Source organism: Glycine max, chromosome 6 (genome assembly GCF_000004515.6).
Source record: "Glycine max cultivar Williams 82 chromosome 6, Glycine_max_v4.0, whole genome shotgun sequence".
Taxonomy (NCBI): Eukaryota; Viridiplantae; Streptophyta; class Magnoliopsida; order Fabales; family Fabaceae; genus Glycine; species Glycine max.
In genome coordinates, this window is record NC_038242.2 from 45,149,414 (window position 1) to 45,158,084 (window position 8,671).

The 8,671-nt window shown below is 33.1% G+C and overlaps 1 non-coding gene across 11 annotated transcripts; it reads right to left on the minus strand.

The window, feature by feature from the left end:
- Positions 1-1,785: 1,785 nt before the first annotated feature.
- On the minus strand, positions 1,786-7,498 carry LOC100500528 (putative disease resistance protein). 11 transcript variants are annotated; one of them, XR_003267298.2, is made up of 10 exons: positions 6,923-7,475; positions 5,990-6,726; positions 5,427-5,916; positions 4,677-5,240; positions 3,396-4,500; positions 2,931-3,221; positions 2,782-2,823; positions 2,535-2,672; positions 2,348-2,409; positions 1,786-1,988 (listed from the first exon to the last, which is right to left on the minus strand). It is a non-coding gene; the product is annotated as a putative disease resistance protein (transcript). The 11 variants fall into 11 exon arrangements; XR_001388581.3 differs by having other exon boundaries at positions 2,348-2,424; XR_001388580.3 differs by having other exon boundaries at positions 2,348-2,442.
- Between the last annotated feature and the right edge of the window lie 1,173 nt (positions 7,499-8,671).

Genomic DNA, 8,671 nt, shown 5'->3' on the forward strand with positions numbered 1-8,671 from the left:
ACGACGGTATTTCTTGAAGAAGAGCATCATCAACGTGAGGGACCAGTCCCGAGTTCGAGAACGAGATTTCGGATAGAAGAGAGGATGAAGATTATTAAGGAAATACCCGAATGTTTTAGAAACTTCTTTTATAGGAAGAAAATTTCAATTTCTCACCCTTTAAAAGAAAATTGAAATTTCACGTTTTTAGTTATTTAAAATTTCTATTTTAAAATTTCAAAAATTTAAATTCTTCATAAAGAAACATCGAAACAGTGAATTCTAAATTACAGAAATTTAAATTATATGATAAATTACTTCTCTCAGCTAAAATTCTCTATCCAAACGCACTCTTATGAAATTTAATTTTATATATTTAGATAAAATATTACTTAATCATATCTTTCTTATTAGAAGTCTAAGCACATGCATTAGTGAACAATTAAGTTCACAATGTATGATTAAATTATATTCTCAAGTACTCTTGTATAACACTATTTGTTTCAATATCTATATTTTATAAACCCGTCTTTAAAATGTTTTATTCTTTATTAATGCCAACACCTACTAAAAGAAATTTTAAATACAACATTAAGAAAATAAATAAATTGAAATGAACCAAAATGGTTAAAATTGTCTAATTTGTCTTCTTTATAGTTATAGTAGCTGTCATTATTAAGCTTCCCATACGGCGAATCACATGTTTAGGTTAAACTTCTTATTTATGTAGTAAACTCTCTATGAAGAAATTAATATTTTACAATTAAACACAACAAATAAGAAAAATAATTCAAGAGAAAAGATGAAATAATCTTGGAATAAGGTTTTTTATATCTATCAATAGCTTTCTTTGAAGAAAGATGTAAATAATTTTAACAAAAAAAGATAATATATATATATTATAAGACAGAAAATCCAACTTCTCTCATTTGTTTTAATTAATTCATTTTAGGGGTATAGCAGTATTTTATTATTTTTTGAAAAAATAAAAATAAGTGTTTTTCTCTGCTAGTCATCTCTTCTATCCCCACGTTTCCAAATCCATTCATCTTCTTATTCAGCAATTACCAATTTTAGTTGCAACATTTTCACGAACACGTTTTCTTCTCTCCTTTTTTTTTTCACCACCATGGACAATGTCACCGACAGCCACTTCCATTAATACCCACTGGATTAAAATGTATGATTTGGAGTTTATATTAGAACGGAACAAATATTAATATACATGATTAAACCAATTTTGTCCACAATATTTCTTTGTCGTTGAACCAGTTCTGAGATCGAGAAACATGCCTGATAAAATCAGGGAAAATGCAGAATCCTATGACGGATCGACCTTCTTTGAACAATTATTATACTCGATTAAAAAAACTCATTTTTCTTATTGATCAATTAATTATTTGAGAAAACCATGTGGTAAAAAAATGCAAAGATATCAAAAGTTAAGCTAAGCATTATCTTAGTCTTGTATGCGAGGAAAAGGAACAAGAGAACATCAGTGAATTGAAGTAGACGAAAGGAACAAGATGTATCAACCAATTGAGTTAGATTTCTTGGGTAGACATTAAATTACTAAAACAAGCCTAAAATGAATTAATTAGAACAAATAAGAAAATTTTCTATATATTCACAATTTAAACTTGCACATGTAACCTCCACATAGTTCCATTCATTTTCAAAAAGCACCTCATACACACTATTTTTTGCTCTTTCAGTTCTGTTTTTGTTTAAAAAAACCTATTTTTTAATTCTATTTGGTAGATTAAAAGATATGTATGATCCCATCCCATCAAGAACATGACACAATGAAGGGAACATTTATTGCCATTGATGAACAAGGGATGAAAAAAATCCAGATCCATTATCCATAGGTGCAATAAGAAGAAAAAGAACTATGTCAGGGGACTTAGTACCAAACCAAAAAGAACTTGAAGGTCCCTTTGCTTTGGTGATTGAACCACTATATATTACTCCTGGAAAATGATAGTGTTTTCGGCCTCATGCAGATCCTGCAATTAGTTATAAAGGAATTCATAAGCTTGCCAACGTTAAGTACACTACATATTATTAAATCAAATGCATTAAGAACAGGACATAAGCTGATTTAGGAACATGCTTATTCATAATACATGAGGAAGTCAAGGATATCCAGTCTCTTGCCAAGAAATGTTCAGTATGATTGACTCCCTCTAATTTCCAAAAGATGCTCGCTACAAGTCGCATCTTTAAAAATTGAAATTCTTTGATACATTCATGAAGAATTCTGATATTATTATCAATCAGTCTAAATCTTTCACATGAACAAACTGCATGAAACCTTTTGAAAAAATAATAAATGGTTGCATCCTTAGGCACAAAGCCGTTCTACCTTTGAAGATACTATTGAACCCGCTTTTTCTTCACCATCTTCCTGATTTAGCCATTGCTACCCTTTCCATCCAAAAGCTATAATATCAGTCAGTTCTGGTAACATGACAGTGCTACTTGGTAACTGAACAACTCCACAAATAGACAGATATACTTATGGCAGTGTACTGCAAATGAAGTTCCCTTACATTTTCCATCTTTTCTGATATTTTTGGAAAACTCTCAAGTATAACATGAAGGATGGAGGTCTTCAAGCAAGGTCAACTTGATGGTTGGAAAACTCCTAAGCTTGATGCAACCAAAAGCACTCAATATTTTAAGCTTACCTAGCAATTAAACAAATCGAATCATGAGCTGTAATTAAATTCTGACAATATTCAAATGAAGGTTTCTCAAAATTTGGTTAACCAGATATGTGTGGTATCTTTGTTAAACCTTTTCGCTTGAAAATTTCAAAAGTTTCACATTCACGAACTTCTGCAAAGAAAATTAAAATAAAACAGAAGAAAGAAACAAGTGAATGAATAACCGTAAAGTGAATTTATTAATTTACAAGATGAGGAAAATTTACTCATTAAACTTACCGTCAATAAGTTGGTCAACTCAGTTGTAGAAATATGACTGCAGGGTAACTTGCATATGGCAAGTTCCTTTGGATGAAAATCAGATGGTAAACAATGTGACGGATATCCCCACCATTCAAATACTCTCAAACTATTTGGAAGATATTCCGGACCTTTGGAAAAATTACCATTTCTAATAATAAGTGTTTTGAGGTTTTGCATATTTTGGAAAGCTGTTCCATCCCATTGTACTATTTCTTCTTCATCAAATATGGGGTAATCCAGACATATGATTTCAATTTTGCTAGTTGCCTGTCAATGCAAAAGGCATGAATCAACCATAATACAAGTATATGTAACTATGTAAGACCTCAATACAAATATTCATGGAAAAATCATAAAAGAAAAATACAATTTACGATGTGAAAAATAATAGAAATAAATAAATCAAAATACTAAATCAAACCATTCATGAGTTTCACTCACCGTGTTGTATCCTAAAACTTCCCTTACATCTTCCAATGACCATAATCTCCTGCGCTCACCTGGCTTTGTCATTGATTCCTGTCGGACAATCTCTTCAGCAATCAAGTCATGCATTGTAATTGTATCATTACAAGGCTCTGTACCATGACTAATGTATACTAGAGATTTGTCAACCAAAACGTCAATATAATACTTTATGCATTGACCATAATGAGCATGAAGTATATCTTGAACCTCTGTCAATTCATATCCTTTGAAGCAACAAGCAATGTCAAGAAGAACACTCTTTTCTTTTTCCTTCAAAGAATAAAAAATTACTTTAAGTATCATTTCGATTGGATTATTCGGACTTCTTTCAAATTGGTGGAAAGTAGATTTCCATTCTTTTACACTTTTTCCAAATAGGTTGGAAGCTAATATTTCCAAAGTCAATGGAAGACTAGAAGCATAAGTTACTGCATGATTTAAGAGCTCCTCATACCTTGGATCGAAGTAATGCATCTTAAAAGCTTTCCATTTAAGTAATTGAAGAGCATCATCCTTATTCAATTTCTTCACCTCATATGTTCTATTAATGTCATAAGATGTTAACAGTTGTTTGTCTTGTGTTGTAATTATGACTTTGCTGCCAGGACCAAACCAAGCAGGTTTTCCAGTAACTGCTTGCAATTGCTCAGGCCTGTCAACATCATCTAGAACCATGAGAACCTTCTTTTGCTGGAGCCTATGCCGTTGCATCATTGAAATCACTTGTTGGGCACTTGTGAGGTTGATGTCCTTCTCTCCAAGTATTTTCGAAAGAAGGATGTTTTGGAGGTGATGTAACCCATGTTTTTTAGATTTTTCTCTCACGTTTTCAATAAAACAGGAAGCATCAAAATGGTCAGAAATCAGTTTATTATAAACTTCTCGTGCAAGTGTTGATTTCCCTACACCATCAATTCCATGGATCCCTAACATGTGGACACCATCATCACGTCCAACATCCAAAAGTTTCCTAACTTCCAGCACTTTTGACCGTAATCCAACCGGGTAATGAGCAGGATTAATCTTACTGGAGACCCACTCAACTATCTCCCCAATAAAGTCGTATTCATATCGAGCTCTGCTTAAAACAAAAGTTTTAAGTGAAGTTAAACCAAGCCTTGTATCCATGTCTTGATACATATGTTGTCAAGATTAACATTTTTTTTCTTTAAATTTTAACACCAAATCATTTAACAAAGCGAAACTTAATCCAAGAAAAATTATAAAGTAAAAAAGATTGGTAAGGTGGGGTACCCATGTTTGATTTTAATGTCAGACAAGTTAGCTACTTGATGCAGAGCCATCTTCCATTTCTCCAACTTCTCCATGCTATGCTTTAAACTCTCCTCATGTTTCACCAAGGCTTCTCCATAACTACCTTCCTGCAGTCGCACCTGAGAATGATCCACATTATAAAAGACTGGTAAAACCAACAGTCTTTTTCTCTTAAGGCAGTCAAGGATGGTTGCAAGTTCGTCTAAACAAGAGGAGGAAGAAGCATAGTTTATAGAGAGCACAATGATGGCAATCCTGGACTCTTCAATTGCCTTCACAATTGCCGGTGTTATTTCTTCTCCTCTCTTAAGATCTTCATCAATGAAAGTGTGGATTCCACTGTCATGAAGAGCTTCGTAGAGATAGCCAGTAAAACCATGGAGTGTGTCTGAGCCTCTGAAGCTGAGGAACACATCATAGTTGAATGCGTCTGAATATGACTCTAGTCCAACTGGATAATCCCCAACATGGAAAGGATCCTGTTCAATCTTGCTAGAGACCAATTTAACTATCCTGGTAATAAACTCGTATTCGTATCCATCCCTATTCAAACAGAGAAATTTGTGTGAAGTCAAACTAAATGTCTCATATCCATTTCTTGATATGTATGTTTTTCAAGGTTAACGAATATCTTGAACTCTTAAATTTTAACATTAAAATAGCATTAGACAAGTGAAAATTAATTAATGGAATTAAAGCAAAATAAGTTAAAAGATTGGCGATGAAGACCCTTGTTTAAAATGATAGCCTGAGAAGTTAGCTGTTTCATGCAGAGCCATCTTCCATTTCTCCAGTTTCTCCATGTTATGCTCTAACCCATCCATTTTAGCTTTGAACTTCATTTCATGATTAGCCAATGCTTCTCCAAAACTACCTCTATGGTATCCAATATTAGAAGGATCCACCTTGTAAAAAATTGGCAAAACCAACAAACGTTTTCTCTTAACGCACTCAAGGATGTAAGCAAGTACGTTTAAGCAAAATGAGGAAGATGCATAGTTCTGAGAGAGAACAATGATGAAAAATCTGGAGTCTTCAATTTCCTTCTCAAGTTCTGACGTTATTTCGTCCCCTCTCTGGAGCTCCTCGTCATCAACGAAGGTGTGAATTCCACTGTCATGAAGGGCTCTGCAGAGATTGCCAGTGAAACTGTAACGAGTATCTTCTCCTCTGAAGCTGAGGAACACATCATTGGTGAAGGAAGATGATGATGGCACATCTATGAAACATGAGAAGAAAAAGATTAGTATGATTGTGGATGGAGTGTTGGAGTTCAAAATTTCTAATCTTACGTTTCAAAGCATTCTTTTGTTCTTCCCCCAAAGCATCAAAGCTTACTTTTAGAATCTCTAGGATGATTTCATTACCGGGACTTCTCTTATAATGTTCAAGAGCAGATTCCACGTCCTCATAACTTGGATCAATTTTTTCTCTTTTAAAAGCATTCCAAGTAAGCAATTGAAGAGCGGTATTGTGATTCAAAACCTCCACCTCATAAGTTCTTTCAACGCCATGATATTTTAGTAGATGTTTGTCCCGAGTGGTAATGATGACTCTGCTACCGGCACCAAACCAACCAGATCTTCCAACCATAGCCCTTAATTGTTTGTGCTTGTCAACATCGTCTAAAATCAAGAGAACCTTCTTTTGTCGGAGCCTATGTCGTATCATTGAAGCTCCTTCTCTCCAACTTGTTAAGGTGATGTTCTTCTCACCAAGTAATTCTAAAAGAAGGATGCTTTGAAGGTGTCTTAACCCGTGTTTATTTGATTCTTCTCTAACGTTTTGAAGAAAACAGGATTCATCAAAATGGAGAGCAATCAAATTATAAACTTCCCGAGCAAGTGTTGTTTTTCCTGACCCGCCCATTCCATGGATCCCTATGATGTGGACAACATCATGGGATCCAACATCCAAAAGCTTCATTACCTCTGTCACTTGTGACTCTAGACCAACTAAAGAAGGACGACTAATCTTCCTAGAGACCTCCTCAACAATACTCCCAATAAACTTGTATTCATATGAATCTCTGTTTCAAACAAACAAAAAAAAGTTCTAATGAAGTCAACCCAAAAAGCCTTGCATCCAAGTCTTGATAGGTACATTAATTGTCAAGGTTAACAAGAACATTTCTTTTCTACTTAAATTATGCTAGTTAAATCAAAGACAAGTAAAACCTAATCCTATAAAAACCATAAAGTAAAATATATTAGTATGATTTATACCCATCTTTGAAATGATAGCCAGACAAGTCAGCTACTTGATGCAAAGCCATCCTCCATTTCTGCAGCTTCTCCTTGTTAGCTTTGAACCTCTTCTGATGGTAAGTCATTGCTTCTCCATAACTACCTTTCTGGTGTCTGACATCAGAAGGATCTACGTTGTAAAAGACCGGTATAACCAACAGCCCTTCACTCTTGCAGTCAAGGATGGTTACAAGTTCATTTAAACGAAATGAGGAAAAAGCATAGTTTTCAGAAAGCACAGTAATAGCAATCCTGGACTCTTGAATTGCCTTGGAAAGTGCAGGTGCTATTTCGTCTCCTCTCGAACGCTCCTGATCATCAATGAAAGTGTAGATTCCCCTGTCATAAAGAGCATTGTAGAGGTTGCCAGTGAAACCATAGAGTGTGTCTAAACCACTGAAGCTGAGGAACACATCGTAGGATGCAAGGGAACGTGTTGTCGCAGCCATTATTAGAAGAAAAAAGTTTAGTATGATAATGGTTGATATGGTGGGAGTGTAGAATCAAACTTGAACAAATATGAAAAAGATAGTATAGAAAATGTTTATTATTACGCAGAGTAACACCGACATCGTACCAAAGTAGATAGCCTTGTGGAAAATATCTCTGCTTTTTTTTTTGTTCTTTTCTCTCTCTGTCAAATAAGTCAAAATCGTACTAAATATTAATTTCTCCCCGTCCCCCATTAAAATGGTCAGACATTAAAAAATTAGTAAAATTCACAAATTCTGTGAGCTGAGATTAATGTGCAAGAACACATTCTTTCAACTCCAAGTTCAAGGCTATTTTCGGAACTTTAGCCCTCAAAAAGGGAACCCGGATTCAAAATTATGATTCATTTAACTTTCCATAGGATGAGAATTAGACGTTTGTTCCAAAGGACGTTTAGATAAATAAAACTAAGCTGGAGAAAAATAATTTAAAACTGAATTACAATTTTAGTTTTCAAACAATATTTTCAAGAATTCAATTTTTACATACTATTAACATAAAAAAATATATCCTCCAATTCATCAAAAATAAAGGTAGACGAGACTTCTGAAGTAGTTATTATTTCAATAATTATTTATATACATAGTTAATTATTATTATAATTAATTATAGAAATTATTTTTATATTTAAATATGTTGAAAAAATACTACTTCAATCTATTTTATTTAAATAGTTTAAAAAATACTTTTGTATTGAAAATTTTACTATAAGTATAAAGTTATTGATTCCTAATAACAAAAAAGGTTATTAATTCCATAAAAAAGCATAAAGTTATTAATCAACTGCTGGTACATCCTTCCCAAGAAAAATTATAAATTTTTAATCATAAGTATGATTTTTTTTAATTAATTTGATTTTTTTAATTATATAAGCTTCAAAGGTTTTCTTGCATTAGAAGTGTGTTTGACTCATTTTTGTATTTAGAAATAAGAGGTTTAAATATGTTAACTCGTTGGCAAGTGTACCAAATTTATCACAAGTAGTAAAGTACTCGGAAGTCCGAGTATAGAATTCATAGGGATTTTGTGTCATACTTATCTTGGATACTTTTCAATTTATAAGAGAATAAAAGAAAGACTAGAAGACAGAATAGAAGGCAATAATATTAAATTATGAATAAAAAGCAAAAGAATTAAAAGTAGAATAAAAGAGAGAATTCAATGGAATGCGAATGTTAGGACCTAACATGTCTTGTTTGCCTAGGATGTATGAGTTTATGATTTTTCTTTATCAAG